This window comes from Danio rerio, chromosome 2 (genome assembly GCF_052040795.2).
Source record: "Danio rerio strain M-AB ecotype USA chromosome 2, GRCz13ab, whole genome shotgun sequence".
NCBI classification, from domain to species: Eukaryota; Metazoa; Chordata; class Actinopteri; order Cypriniformes; family Danionidae; genus Danio; species Danio rerio.
In genome coordinates this window covers 1,100,001-1,117,500 of record NC_141022.1, presented here as the reverse complement: position 1 = coordinate 1,117,500, position 17,500 = coordinate 1,100,001, and the positions used below count along the sequence as shown (strand labels likewise).

Below are 17,500 nucleotides of genomic sequence, written 5' to 3'. Positions count from 1 at the left end.
AAAACTCTCTTTATCTAACGTTTGATGGCGATTGATAAGCATGAGGTGCGTGAGGTTTTGTCATTGAGCTGCTGTTTTGATCTCTGAATAATTGATCTTCCAGCAGTTGGCGTTACTGTGTGGAGTTTGCATGTTCTCTCCGTGTTGGCATAGGTTTCTTCTTCTTTCCTCTGCGCTATAGGGGAATTGATCAACTAAATTGTCAGTGTAGTGTATTATTGTGTGTGTGTGAAAAAATGTGTGTATGGGTGTTTCCCAGTACTGGGTTGCGGCTGGAAGAGCATCCGCTGTGTAAAACATATGCTGAAATAGTTGGCGGTTCATTCCACTGTGGCGATCCCTAATAAATAAGGGATTAAGCCTAAGGAAAATAATTGACTAATATGCAAATGTTTATAATTTATTTAAGGTAATTATTCAAATATTTTAATAATTTTTCGTCTTTTATATATGACAGACTTGCTCTGTGGATCTAATTCAGTTTGCATTTTAAACCTCAAATTAGTAAAATATAAAAAAAAGTTATGTTACTACTACTGTTATTATTATTTTTTTATTATTATTATTTATTTATTTTATTTTTTTTACTACTACTAATACAAATTTTTTATTATTATTATTATTATTATTATTATTATTATTATTATTATTATTATTATTATTACTAGTATTATTACTGGTAGTATTATTAATATTATTATTATTATTATTATTAGTAGTAGTAGTAGTAGTAGTAATATTATCAGTATTATTATTACAATTATTTTTAATATTATTATTATTACTACTATTAATATTAATATTTCTATTATTATTATTATTAATATTATTATTACAATTATTTTTATACTATTATTATTATATTTATCATTATTATTATTATTATTAATATTAATGTTGTCAATATAATTATTATTAATATTAATATTTACTTTAATATTATTATTATTATTATTATTATTATTATTATTAATTTTATTATTATCAGTATCAGTGATTTGCATATTCAAACATTACAGCTGTAGGTGTGTTTGGGTCGCAGGTTTGACGTCAACAAAAGTCATCATCACTGATTCCCGTCATTGCAAAACTCTCTTTATCTAACGTTTGATGGCGATTGATAAGCATGAGGTGCGTGAGGTTTTGTCATTGAGCTGCTGTTTTGATCTCTGAATAATTGATCTTCCAGCAGTTGGCGTTACTGTGTGGAGTTTGCATGTTCTCTCCGTGTTGGCATAGGTTTCTTCTGGGTGCTTCGGTTTAGTCCAAACACATGCGCTATAGGGGAATTGATCAACTAAATTGTCAGTAGTGTATTATTGTGTGTGTGATTTAATGTGTGTATGGGTGTTTCCCAGTACTGGGTTGCGGCTGGAAGAGCATCCGCTGTGTAAAACATATGCTGGAATAGTTGGCGGTTCATTCCACTTTGACGATCCCTAATAAATAAGGGATTAAGCCTAAGGAAAATAATTGACTAATGTGCAAATGTTTATGATTTATTTAAAGTAATTATTCAAATATTTTAATAATTTTCCGTCTTTTATATATGACAGACTTGCTCTGTGGATCTAATTCAGTTTGCATTGTAAACCTCAAATTAGTAAAAGATAAAAAAAGTTATGTTACTACTACTGTTATTATTATTTTTTTATTATTATTATTATTTATTTATTTTTTTTACTACTACTAATACTATTATTTAATCATTATTATTATTATTATTATTATTAACATTGTCGATATAATTAATATTAATATTATTATTATTATTATTATTATTAATATTATCAGTATTATTATTACAATTATTTTTATACTATTATTATTATATTTATCATTATTATTATTATTATTATTATTATTATTATTATTATTATTATTATTATTATTATTAATGTTGTCAATATAATTATTATTAATATTAATATTTACTTTAATATTATTATTATTATTATTATTATTATTATTAGTCTTATTATTATCAGTATCAGTGATTTGCTATTCAAACATTTCAGCTGTAGGTGTGTTTGGGTCGCAGGTTTGACGTCAACAAAAGTCATCATCACTGATTCCCGTCATTGCAAAACTCTCTTTATCTAACGTTTGATGGCGATTGATAAGCATGAGGTGCGTGAGGTTTTGTCATTGAGCTGCTGTTTTGATCTCTGAATAATTGATCTTCCAGCAGTTACCGTTGCTATGTGGAGTTTGCATGTTCTCCCCATGTTTCCTCCGGGTGCTCCGGTTTCCCCCACAGTTCAAACACATGCGCTATAGGGGAACTGATCAACTAAAATGGCCGTAGTGTATGAGTGCGTATGTTAATGGGTGTTTCCCAGTACTGGGTTGCGGCTGGAAGAGCATCCGCTGTGTAAAACATATGCTGGAATAGTTGGCGGTTCATTCCACTGTGACGATCCCTAATAAATAAGGGATTAAGCCTAAGGAAAATAATTGACTAATGTGCAAATGTTTATGATTTATTTAAAGTAATTATTCAAATATTTTAATAATTTTCCGTCTTTTATATATGACAGACTTGCTCTGTGGATCTAATTCAGTTTGCATTGTAAACCTCAAATTAGTAAAAGATAAAAAAAGTTATGTTACTACTACTGTTATTATTATTTTTTTATTATTATTATTATTTATTTATTTTTTTTACTACTACTAATACTATTATTTAATCATTATTATTATTATTATTATTATTAACATTGTCGATATAATTAATATTAATATTATTATTATTATTATTATTATTAATATTATCAGTATTATTATTACAATTATTTTTATACTATTATTATTATATTTATCATTATTATTATTATTATTATTATTATTATTATTATTATTATTATTATTATTAATGTTGTCAATATAATTATTATTAATATTAATATTTACTTTAATATTATTATTATTATTATTATTATTATTATTATTATTAGTCTTATTATTATCAGTATCAGTGATTTGCTATTCAAACATTTCAGCTGTAGGTGTGTTTGGGTCGCAGGTTTGACGTCAACAAAAGTCATCATCACTGATTCCCGTCATTGCAAAACTCTCTTTATCTAACGTTTGATGGCGATTGATAAGCATGAGGTGCGTGAGGTTTTGTCATTGAGCTGCTGTTTTGATCTCTGAATAATTGATCTTCCAGCAGTTACCGTTGCTATGTGGAGTTTGCATGTTCTCCCCATGTTTCCTCCGGGTGCTCCGGTTTCCCCCACAGTTCAAACACATGCGCTATAGGGGAACTGATCAACTAAAATGGCCGTAGTGTATGAGTGCGTATGTTAATGGGTGTTTCCCAGTACTGGGTTGCGGCTGGAAGAGCATCCGCTGTGTAAAACATATGCTGGAATAGTTGGCGGTTCATTCCACTGTGACGATCCCTAATAAATAAGGGATTAAGCCTAAGGAAAATAATTGACTAATGTGCAAATGTTTATGATTTATTTAAGGTAATTATTCAAATATTTTAATAATTTTTCGTCTTTTATATATGACAGACTTGCTCTGTGGATCTAATTCAGTTTGCATTGTAAACCTCAAATTAGTAAAATATAAAAAAAAGTTATGTTACTACTACTGTTATTATTATTTTTTTATTATTATTATTTATTATTTTTTTTTACTACTACTAATACTAATTTTTAATTATTATTATTATTATTATTATTATTATTATTATTATTAGTAGTAGTAGTAGTAGTAGTAGTAGTAATATTATCAGTATTATTATTACAATTATTTTTAATATTATTATTATTACTACTATTAATATTAATATTTCTATTATTATTATTATTAATATTATTATTACAATTATTTTTATACTATTATTATTATATTTATCATTATTATTATTATTATTAATATTAATGTTGTCAATATAATTATTATTAATATTAATATTTACTTTAATATTATTATTATTATTATTATTATTATTATTATTATTATTATTATTAATTTTATTATTATCAGTATCAGTGATTTGCATATTCAAACATTACAGCTGTAGGTGTGTTTGGGTCGCAGGTTTGACGTTAACAAAAGTCATCATCACTGATTCCCGTCATTGCAAAACTCTCTTTATCTAACGTTTGATGGCGATTGATAAGCATGAGGTGCGTGAGGTTTTGTCATTGAGCTGCTGTTTTGATCTCTGAATAATTGATCTTCCAGCAGTTGGCGTTACTGTGTGGAGTTTGCATGTTCTCTCCGTGTTGGCATAGGTTTCTTCTGGGTGCTTCGGTTTAGTCCAAACACATGCGCTATAGGGGAATTGATCAACTAAATTGTCAGTAGTGTATTATTGTGTGTGTGATTTAATGTGTGTATGGGTGTTTCCCAGTACTGGGTTGCGGCTGGAAGAGCATCCGCTGTGTAAAACATATGCTGGAATAGTTGGCGGTTCATTCCACTGTGACGATCCCTAATAAATAAGGTACTAAGCCTAAGGAAAATAATTGACTAATATGCAAATGTTTATGATTTATTTAAAGTAATTATTCAAATATTTTAATAATTTTCCGTCTTTTATATATGACAGACTTGCTCTGTGGATCTAATTCAGTTTGCATTTTAAACCTCAAATTAGTAAAAGATAAAAAAAGTTATGTTACTACTACTGTTATTATTATTTTTTTATTATTATTATTATTTATTTATTTTTTTTACTACTACTAATACTATTATTTAATCATTATTATTATTATTATTATTATTAACATTGTCGATATAATTAATATTAATATTATTATTATTATTATTATTAATATTATCAGTATTATTATTACAATTATTTTTATACTATTATTATTATATTTATCATTATTATTATTATTATTATTATTATTATTATTATTATTAATGTTGTCAATATAATTATTATTAATATTAATATTTACTTTAATATTATTATTATTATTATTATTATTATTATTATTATTAGTCTTATTATTATCAGTATCAGTGATTTGCTATTCAAACATTACAGCTGTAGGTGTGTTTGGGTCGCAGGTTTGACGTCAACAAAAGTCATCATCACTGATTCCCGTCATTGCAAAACTCTCTTTATCTAACGTTTGATGGCGATTGATAAGCATGAGGTGCGTGAGGTTTTGTCATTGAGCTGCTGTTTTGATCTCTGAATAATTGATCTTCCAGCAGTTACCGTTGCTGTGTGGAGTTTGCATGTTCTCCCCATGTTTCCTCCGGGTGCTCCGGTTTCCCCCACAGTCCAAACACATGCGCTATAGGGGAACTGATCAACTAAAATGGCCGTAGTGTATGAGTGCGTATGTTAATGGGTTTTTCCCAGTACTGGGTTGCGGCTGGAAGAGCATCCGCTGAGTAAAACATATGCTGGAATAGTTGGCGGTTCATTCCACTGTGGCGATCCCTGATATATAAGGGACTAAGCCGAAGATAAATAACTGACTAATATGCAAATGTTTATGATTTATTTAAACTAATCATTCAATTATTTTAATAATTTTCCACCTTTTATATATGACAGACTTGCTCTGTGGATCTAATTTAATTTGCATTGCAAACCTCAAATAAATAAAAGGTAAAAAGCTATTGTTTAATCTAAGGTTTTACTTACTATACTTCCAAATGCAGACAAAAGTAATGTGTAATATACTACAGTAATCACAGTACTTTAGCAGAGCATTACTCCCAACACTGTCAATACTATTCAACTTTTTTTTTAAAGATGCATTAAGATGTACAGATGAAGAAGCATCAGCTGTGAAATGAAGGCAGATTGCGCAGTTATTTTGGGTGGTCTCGCCCTTGGAGGTTTGCTTGGGACGGGGGCGTATGATTTAGGGGGCTTAATAAACGTGATCTAGTGTTATGAGTGATTACTCAGACAGGAATGTTTTCTCTTTGACCTTTTCAGCAGTTTTTGCAATGCACATATATGTCAGGATGTATGTTTGAGGAGGGTGACTGATTCACTTAACAAACCTACAGAGATTTCAATTATGAAGAGTTTCTTCTTCTTCTTCTTCTTCTTCTTCTTCTTCTTCTTCTTATTATTATTATTATTATTATTATTATTATTATTATTATTATTATTATTGTTATTTTATTATTACTACAACTACTATTATTATTATTATTATTATCATTATTATTATTATTATTATTAATAAAACTATTATTGTTATTACAATTATAATTTTAATACTAGAATTATTGCTATTACTACTATTATTATTATTGTTATTATTATTATCGTTATTATTACTACTACTGTTATTTTATTATTATTATTATTATTATTATTATTATTATTGTCATTATTATTATTGATATTATTATTATTATTATATTATTTTGTTTTTTTATCATCGTTATTATTATTATTATTATTATTGTTGTAGTTGTTATTCTTATTATTATTATTATTATTAGTAGTATTACTATTATTTTTATTATTAATAATAATATTGCTATTACTATTATTTTTACTATTATTATTATTATTATTATTATTATTATTACTAGTATTATTAATGTTATTAATAATATTATTATTATTACTATTACTAATATTATTATTATTAAAATTATTATTTTATTACTATTATAATTATTATCATTATTATTATTATTAATATTACTATTGTTTTTATTATTATTATTAATATTATTGTTACTATTTTATTATTATTATTATTACTAATTATTTTTACTATTATTATTTTATTATTATTTATATTATTATTACTGCTATTATTTTATTATTATTATTATAATCATCATACCTATTATTATAATTACTATTATTATTATTATTATTATTATTTATATTATTATTAATATTACTATTATTATTATTATTATTATTATTATTATTATTATTATAATTATAACTATTGTTATTATGGATATCAAATTGACTAAATATTTGTGTAATGCAACTAAAAGGTGCATTTTCAATGCCATCTCACGAAAATTTGTAACTATTAGTTTGGATTAAGTTTAACAACCTTATTTTTTAATTTCTTTAATTAAAGCGAAATATTTCTTTAATTTCGCTTGGGGCAATTAAATTAGGGCAGTAGCGTACTGACACAGCAAACGCATACAAACAAAAATCAGACAAAAATAATATGATAAAGAATATTACAAAAACACATCCCAGCATGCTTTATAATAATAAAAAAATTATAATAACACTGGGCAGCACGGTGGCTCAGTACTTGGCCTTTTTGTGTGGAGTTTGCATGTTCTCCCCGTGTTAACCACTGAGCTACAATGTCCCCTTAAAATAAATTACTTCAACATAAATATTGATTTTAAAACTGCTATAAAATCAGAGCAAAGTCGTACTTTGGACTAATCTCCACACAGAAACGCCAACTGACCCAGCTGGGACTTACTAACCGCTGCTAACCACTGAGCCACCGTGCTGCATCTTATTTCACAATGTCACAAAAATAAAAGTATCTGCAGCTGTATCCCCTCTGGACGTTGCAGAATAACAATGTGCACAAAGTAAACAAGATCTGTCTGTCAGTCAAGATCTCCTACTTGAACTCTAATCTGTATACTAATGCATAGAACTAATCGAACATAGAGTAAAACAGAGAGGAGGCAGAGTTTTCTACAGTTTATGCGCAGTTTATATTTGGAGAGTGAGCTCCATTAGCTGGAAGAGGCCAATTGACTTGAATGAGTTACTACTATTGGCATTATCCAGACGGTGGCTGCTTGATCCTTATGTTGGAGAGAGTTGTGCGCATTAGTCTGGAAGTGTGGTGTCCAGCTGCAGGTGTTGTGTTCCTGCAGACGCACAATGGCGTTTTTGTGCACATGTGTGTTTGAGCCAGACCTCAGTGAAGAGGGAGATTTGATTGGATTTTTTTTGTTCTGTAATCACAGGCAATTTGCTGAGTGCGGCGGAGCCCTGCTGAACATCCAGACTGAACCCGCAACCAGCTGGATTTATGATGTGCCTGCCAGCGCTCCTTCACTGGTACTAATACACACACACACACACACACACACACACACACACACACACACACACACACACACACACACACTATATCTAATACACATTCATGAAATAAAATCTACGTACACACACACATACAGTATATCTAACACGCATGCTTAAACTGAAGCACACACTACTACTAACACACAGACAAACTTAAACACACACATACATACACAACCTATTTCTAACACGCACACAATCTAAAACTCACACATACAATAACCAACAAACACACACACTATAACTAACACACATACACAAACTAAAACACACACACACAAACTAAAACACACACACATACTGTACACAACCTATATCTAACACACACACAAACTGAAACACACACACACACACACAATAACCAACAAACACACACACTATAACTAACACACATACACAAATTAAAACACACACACACAACCTATTTCTAACACGCACACAAACTAAAACACACACAAGCTAATACACACTCTATAATCAACACACACACAAACTAAAACACACACACTATAACTAACACACATACACAAACAAAAACACACACACACACACAACCTATTTCTAACACGCACACAAACTAAAACACACACAAGCTAATACACACTCTATAATCAACACACACACAAACTAAAACACACACACTATAACTAACACACATACACAAACAAAAACACACACACACACACAACCTATTTCTAACACGCACACAAACTAAAACACACACAAGCTAATACACACATTATAACCAACACACACACAAACTAAAACACACACACAACCTATATCTAACACACACACAAACTAAAACACACACAAGCTAATACACATACTATAATCAACACACACACAAACTAAAACACACACATAATAACCAACAAACACACACACTATAACTAACACACATACACAAACTAAAACACACACACACATACTGTACACAACCTAATACACACGTTATAACCAACACATACACAAACTAAAACACACACACACACACACTATAACTAACACACATACACAAGCTAAAACAAACACAATAACTCACACATATGCAAAAAAATTACGCACACTAAAACACACATGCACACACATATCAAACACACATACACAAACTAAAACACACACTGTATTTAACATGCATACATATACTAAAACACACAAACTAACACACACTATAACTAACACACATACACAAAAAATAAAACACACACCAAATTTTTGCTAATGCATACACAAGCTAAAATACACACGCACAAAATAAGCACACACACATTAACAAACTATAACACACACACACATTCAAACTAAAACATATGCACAAACACACACACACACACACTTTAACAGACACACACATACAAACTAAAACGCCTCTACACAAACTAAAACACACACACACACACACACACATTCAAACTAAAACACATATATGCAAGCTAAAACACACAAACTAAAACACATGCTATAACACACACACACACACACAGACGTGCGCGCACTCAAACATGGCTGACCCACAGCTGGCTCTTATTATGCTCCATACAGTAGCCATTCTTCCCCATGCCTCTCTCCCTGCACCCGCCGCTCTCTGCTGCTTATTAGAAATGTAACATACTGGTCGGGGAGTTAGTTACAGATTTATGTGGCACAGGTGCTCCCTTTAAAACTGCGCAGGGCTAGCATTAGCCTGCAGAGCTATAAACATGGCCTCCACCACACTCCAGTCATAAAGTTCAGGCCCTGGTCTCCAACAGCCCTCAGCATTAGAGTCCTCATTACACTGCAAATGAAGAGACGCTGCGCACATTTCTGGACTGATTCAGGGATAAAACTCCACTCAGCATTACTCTGAGCTGTTTACTAGAGTCCTGAAGCTGAGTTTATACACACACACACACACACACACATATATATATATATATATATATATATATACATGTAAATAATACACACACGGACAATATAACACTATAACGCACACAAAATAAAACACACACACAAACTAAAACACACTAACACACATTCACAAACTAAAACACACACACACATACACTATAACTAACACACACACAAACAAACACACTGACGCGCATACACAAACTAAAACACAAACACACACACACACTATAACTAACACACACACAAACAAACACACTGACGCGCATACACAAACTAAAACACACACACACACACACACACTATAACTAACACACACACAAACTAAAACACACTGACGCGCATACACAAACTAAAACACACACACATACACTATAACTAACACACACACAAACTAAAACACTCTGATGCGCACACGCAAACTAAAACACACACACACATACAGTACACTATAACTAACACACACAAAAACTAAAACACACACACATACACTATAACTAACACACACAAAAACTAAAACACACACACACACATATACACTATAACTAACACACACACAAACTAAAACACACTGACGCGCATACACAAACTAAAACACACACACACACACACACTATAACTAACACACACACAAACTAAAACACACTGACGCGCATACACAAACTAAAACACACACACACACACACACTATAACTAACACACACACAAACTAAAACACACTGACGCGCATACACAAACTAAAACACACACACATACACTATAACTAACACACACACAAACTAAAACACTCTGATGCGCACACGCAAACTAAAACACACACACACATACAGTACACTATAACTAACACACACAAAAACTAAAACACACACATACACTATAACTAACACACACAAAAACTAAAACACACACACACACATACACTATAACTAACACACACACAAACTAAAACACACTGACGCTCATACACATACTAAAACACACACACACACATACACTATAACTAACACACACACAAACTAAAACACTCTGATGCGCACACGCAAACTAAAACACACACACACATACAGTACACTATAACTAACACACACAAAAACTAAAACACACACACATACACTATAACTAACACACACACAAAGTAAAACACACACACACACACACATAAACTATAACTAACACACACACACAAAGTAAAACACACACACACACACACACATACACTATAACTAACACACACACAAACTAAAACACACTGACGCTCATACACATACTAAAACACACACACATACAGTACACTACAACTAACACACACAAAAACTAAAACACACACACATACACTATAACTAACACACACACAAACTAAAACACACACATACACTATAACTAACACACACACAAACTAAAACACACACACACACACACATACACTATAACTAACACACACACAAACTAAAACACACTGACGCGCATACACATACTAAAACACACACACATACAGTACACTACAACTAACACACACACAAACTAAAACACACACACACACATACACTATAACTAACACACACACAAACTAAAACACACTGACGCTCATACACATACTAAAACACACACACATACAGTACACTATAACTAACACACACATAAACTAAAACACACACACATACACTATAACTAACACACACACAAACTAAAACACACACACATACACTATAACTAACACACACACACAAAGTAAAACACACACACACACACACATACACTATAACTAACACACACACAAACTAAAACACACTGACGCACATACACATACTAAAACACACACACATACAGTACACTACAACTAACACACACACAAACTAAAACACACACACACACATACACTATAACTAACACACACACAAACTAAAACACACTGACGCACATACACATACTAAAACACACACACACACTATAACTAACACGCACACAAACTAAAACACCTTGACACACATACACAAACTAAAACACACACACACACACACAATATAACTAACAGACATACACAAACTAAAATGCGCACACACACTCACACACTAACACACACACACACACAAACTAAAACACACACACTATAACTAACAGACATACACAAACTAAAACACACACATGCGCACGCACACACACTATAACACACATACACAAACTAAGACACACACAACAGTTTTACATAAAAACACACACGCACACACACAAACTTAAACACAGACAAACTAAGACTCACTATAGCTAACACAAACACAAACTAAAACACATCCACACACACACACACTATAACTAACATACACAAACTAAAACACACTCACACACACACACACACACACACACACACACACACATACACTATAACTAACATACACAAACTAAAACACAAACACACACACAATAACTAACATACACAAACTCAAACACAAACACACACACACACACTATGACTAACACACATGCACAAAAAGACACACACACACTAATACACAAAATAAAACACATACACACACAAACTAACAGTCTTACACAAAAAACACTCACACACAAACTCAAACACACTTATGCAAATAAAAACTCTATAGCTAACACACTTATAGAAACTAAAACACACACACACACACTAAATAATACACAAAATAAAACACACACACGCACTATAACTTACAGACTTACACAAATGAAAACATGCACACAAACTAAACACACACATGCAAACTAAAATATGCTCTATAGCTAACACACTTACAGAAACTAAAACACACACACGCACACGCACACACACACACACAACATAAGAAATGCACACACAAACCATACACACATGCAAACTGAAACACACAAACTAAAACACACACTAACCTAACATCTAAACTAAAACACACACACACACACACGCATGCAAGCACACACACACACACACACACACACACACACACACACACACAGAGACACACTAACTAAAACACACACAATAACTAACACACATACACAAACTAACACACACAGATATACTAAGACACCTTAGTATCCATGTGTGTGTGTGTGTGTTTCTCCGTGTCCTGCTTGCTCACTGAATATAAAGGGTACTCTCCGTCTATTTATACTCTGTATGTGTTGCGGTGCTCGGGGATCAGCCAGTGCAGGAAATGGGCCACATTAGAGATTTGAATAAATAAAATGGCGTATTTATAGTGCACTTGACGTCGATAAGGGTGATATCATGCAGCAGGGTGTTATTAAAATGACATCAGAGCCTGGCGTAAGCTGACATACTACCAAGGGAGCATTTTGACTAGTCGGGGCCATGATAATCAAAATGCCAGAATGCTTTCAGGATTGAAAAGTCCTGTGATGAGCTTTGATAAGTGCATGATTGTTTGATGTGTGACGCAATTGAAACACGAAGAGGGGCGGGGTATATAGTAGGGATGTATGGTAGGGGTGTATAGGAGCTCCTCTTTTTTTTTTCTTTTTTAAATGTATTTCATAAATGTTTTTATTTATAATCTATATAATTTTATATTTTATTATAAAACATTTTGAAAAAAATATTCATCTATTTGTTTATTTATAGGTTTTATTTATTTTATATATAACTATTATTGTATTTTTTATTTATTTTAATATAACTTTTTATATTTTTGTTTATTTTTATGAATTTTTATTTATTATTAGTAATTGTATGTATTTTATTGTTGTTGTAATTATTATTATTATTATCACTATTATTATCAATTATATTATTTTATCTATTTTTATTAATGATTTTATTTATTATTAATTTTATTTTATAAACATTTTATTTATCAGTTTGTTTTATAATTTATTATTTTTTTATTTGTTTGTTTATTTTAATTAATTGTATTATTTATTATTAATTTTATTCTTATATTACCCTTTATTATTATTGTTATTATTTTTAATGTTATGATTACTATTATTTCATCCATTTTTATTAATTTATTTATTTGTATTTATTTATAATTAAATTATTTAATTTAGTTTATTTATTATTATTAATTTTTATTTTTTTGTTTTATAATTTATCATTTTATTGTATTATTGTTATTATTATTTTGTCTTTTTTTATTAATTAATATTTATTATAATTATTTCTTTTTATTTAAGCTTTATTTATTTATTTATTATTATTTGATTGTTGATAATTTATTATTATTATTATTATTATTATTATTATTATTATTATTTATTTATTTATTTATTTTTTTTTATTATTATTTATTTGTATTTTTTATTAATTATATATATATATATATATATATATATATATATATATATATATATATATATATATATATATATATATATATATATAAATAAATTTATATTAATAAATTAATACATTTTAAAAATAAAAATTATTTATTTATTCACTCATCATGTAGTATCATGTGTAGCTCTCCCAACATTTAACATAAGTTTTTAATGCCCATTTCACCATCTATAGCAGCATTGAGCTGTTTTCGCTGTGTGTGAAGAATGATGGGTTGAGGTTCAGTGTTAGGTGAGGATTAGGGCCGGGGTTAAAGGTCAACCTTGATTTAAGGTTTACAATTGAAGCTCAGCTTACACTTTCAGCAAGCACCATAATAAAGTGAGGGACTAATTTTATATGAGCTGTCTTTAACTTAAAAACTAATTAAAATATTCATATATTTTCTTATAAAATAATAATATGTATGTATATATATATATATATATATATATATATATATATATATATATATATATATATATATATATATATATATATATATATATATATATAATATATATATATAATCCCCTTAAGAAATGCCTATGATGCTGACATTCTCGCTTGCAGTACACCACAACTGTTTGCAATTTGTGTCTTTATTGTTAGGCATGCTTTATTTGACAACATAACAAATGTTGTACATGTAAAAATGAAATTCGGCATGTCGCAGTTACACATGCGGAGAGTTTCACTCGGCTCTCTAATACAATGCATGTGTTTCGACTGCGCGGCGGAAATTAGGATTGACATGCTTGTAATCTTGAACAACTGAGAAGGAACACATACGACTCCAATACAGGCGGCAGTAAAGCGATCTAAAACAAGTCTACGGCTGCTTTATCTTACTGTAGTATTGTACTTTAGTAACCATTTCCATAACCAAGTAAAGTTTTTAGGTTTTTAGATATCTTTGCACTAAATGTTACCTCCAGACTGCAGTGTTTAACCCTTGTGTGCTGTTTTCCTCCACTCTGGGCTGATTTTGAGTGGTAATTTGACCACAACTTTCTCTGTGTTTTAGTTTTGGGAAAATGCTTTGATATCTTTCGAACTCAATATACTTTGGGTAGATTGACTCCCCTCTGGTTATGTTTGGGGCTGTTTTGACCCCATTGACTTCCATTATTATGAAATTTATTGATTGTGAAGCCATGACAGCAGATAATCATGCGTTCTTGATTGTTGCTGGTTTACAATACAATTTGTAATTTTGACTGTTGATCATAGCATGCATTTCTAATGTGAGTTTTGTTATTACCGCCTTGTGTGACATTAATATTTATAGTGAAAGAAGATACTGTAGCAGATACAGTAAAGCCGATACTGTAGTTTACCTCGTTATTGCAGAGCTAAACACGTTACATGTGTCATAGTCTAGTCAAAAGTACAACTTTACTTTGATTTTATAGCAGTTCCAAAATAAATATTTAAGTTGAAGCGAAGTAATTTAATTAATGTATGGTCTGTATGGTATTATTCAGTTTACTAGTGAAGATATTAAAATAGCAGTTGTTTTTTCTTCATGCGTTCACATGACAATAAAACTGATTTAAAGTAAAAATGCTATTTTTTTGCTTTAAGTTAGAGGTCTGAGCGGGACTTATTTTTTAGTCCAGCTCCCGTGAAGGTTTATTCCGCACCCAACTGCTCCCGTCGTATACGTTGCTTTTAATCACATGGTTCTGATGACACGTGAAATTAATGAGAGACACAGGGGAAAGTTCGTATTTTTGTGATTTATACAGCCTGATCTCACAAGAAAACTCACGTTTTGCCAGTTTAGTGGCTAATTCGTACGAATTCGTACAAGTTGAGTCGTAAGATTTTAAAAAGGAGGTGTGGCAGCTAACTCCACCCCTAAAGCCAACCGTCATTGGGGGATAAGCAAATCATACTAAATTGTACGAATTAGATTGTACGAATTCATACGAATTAGCCACTAAATGAATAAGTTACGAATTGCTGTGTGATTGTGTTGGACTAATTCCATATTTCAAAGGAGATAAAATTAGAAAATAACCAAGTATGCCAGGCATGATTCTTATATTATGAAGAGGGTCGAGTTTCCTCTGAACTAAAATATATTTGCCTGTCATCAATGCGGTACATACTGTATAATTACATTACATTAGCAGATAATCACTTGGATTAAACCGTCGTAGTTGCTGTGGTACGACAAAACTGTAGTAATTAACAAATTACTCGACAGGCTTCAGTTTTCTACGCTGTCATCACAGTGCACCACAGTTTACACTGATGTTACAGTATTTATTACAGTTTCTCAGTTTACTGTGCTTCAGTATTCTGTAGCATTCGTTAACAGAGTTGTACACATTATACTCGTTACCATGTGCTTCAAAACATGTTTATTATAAATTACTAAAGTTTTCAGTGAAGTAGGAACAACAAATACTATACACTGCAAAAAAAAAAAAAATGGTTCTCGATTGACTCACCTGGTTAAATAAAGGTTATTATTTAGTGCAAATATCCAAAAATTCTTAAATCAAGAAGCATTTTCTAGACAAGCAAAAAAGATTGTCTTGTTTGAAGAAATAATGAGTCAAAATTGCAAAATAATTCAACCCAGGCTCATTCTGGAAGCGTAGCCCCGCGGACGTTTCTGGAGACCGCGATTTACGTGGCCGGGGGTTCGTATGGCCGCATTTCTCGAGCAAACGCTACGGGCCGGTGTGTGACGCCGCTTCTCTTCTTTGCACTCACCGGCTGACGGCTCATCACCTCACATTCCCGCCGCAACCAGTTTGTCCGCTTAACTCGTGGTGTTACGTCGGCAGAGCGGAGGCCTGGAGGAGGAGGAGCCGGCTGTGGCGACAAGCGGGTTCGAGTCCGGGGAAGAGCGGTTCCAGAAATCAGGTAAGATGAAAAACAGAATCCCAAAAATAAAAGCGAACGAGTTCGTGACGGGAGGAGAATGCGGCGAGATCTGAAAACGCAGTCAAAATCAGACGAGGGCTTTTGCTAAATCGTAGCTTGAGTTTAGGGAAGGAGAAGGAGGAGCGTGGCTGGATCGCCCAGTCAATCGTTCAGTCAGTCAGACAGTCAGATAGACAGTTGCTCGACAGCAGCCTCTGGCGGCTTTTCACGCGAGAACAGCACAGGCGCGAACAGTGCGTGCTCCCGAGAAGAAAAAAAAAGTGCACATAGCGGCCTCTCGCGCATTCGCGAAAACAAAAACTGCACAAATACTTACCTCCCGTGACGTTTTGGCAGTCTGGGCTAAGAGAAATAACCTTAATACA

At 31.4% G+C, this 17,500-nt stretch overlaps 1 long non-coding RNA gene across 6 annotated transcripts in view; it reads left to right on the top strand.

Annotated features, from left to right (window-relative positions):
• LOC147836973 (uncharacterized) overlaps window positions 1-17,500 on the top strand; it is a 307,385-nt gene that overhangs the window by 62,028 nt on the left and 227,857 nt on the right. For all 6 annotated transcript variants that reach the window (XR_015478067.1, XR_015478066.1, XR_015478068.1 and 3 more), the window contains one exon: window positions 7,921-8,014. This is a non-coding gene — a long non-coding RNA (uncharacterized LOC147836973). The remainder of the gene's footprint in view (window positions 1-7,920; window positions 8,015-17,500) is intronic.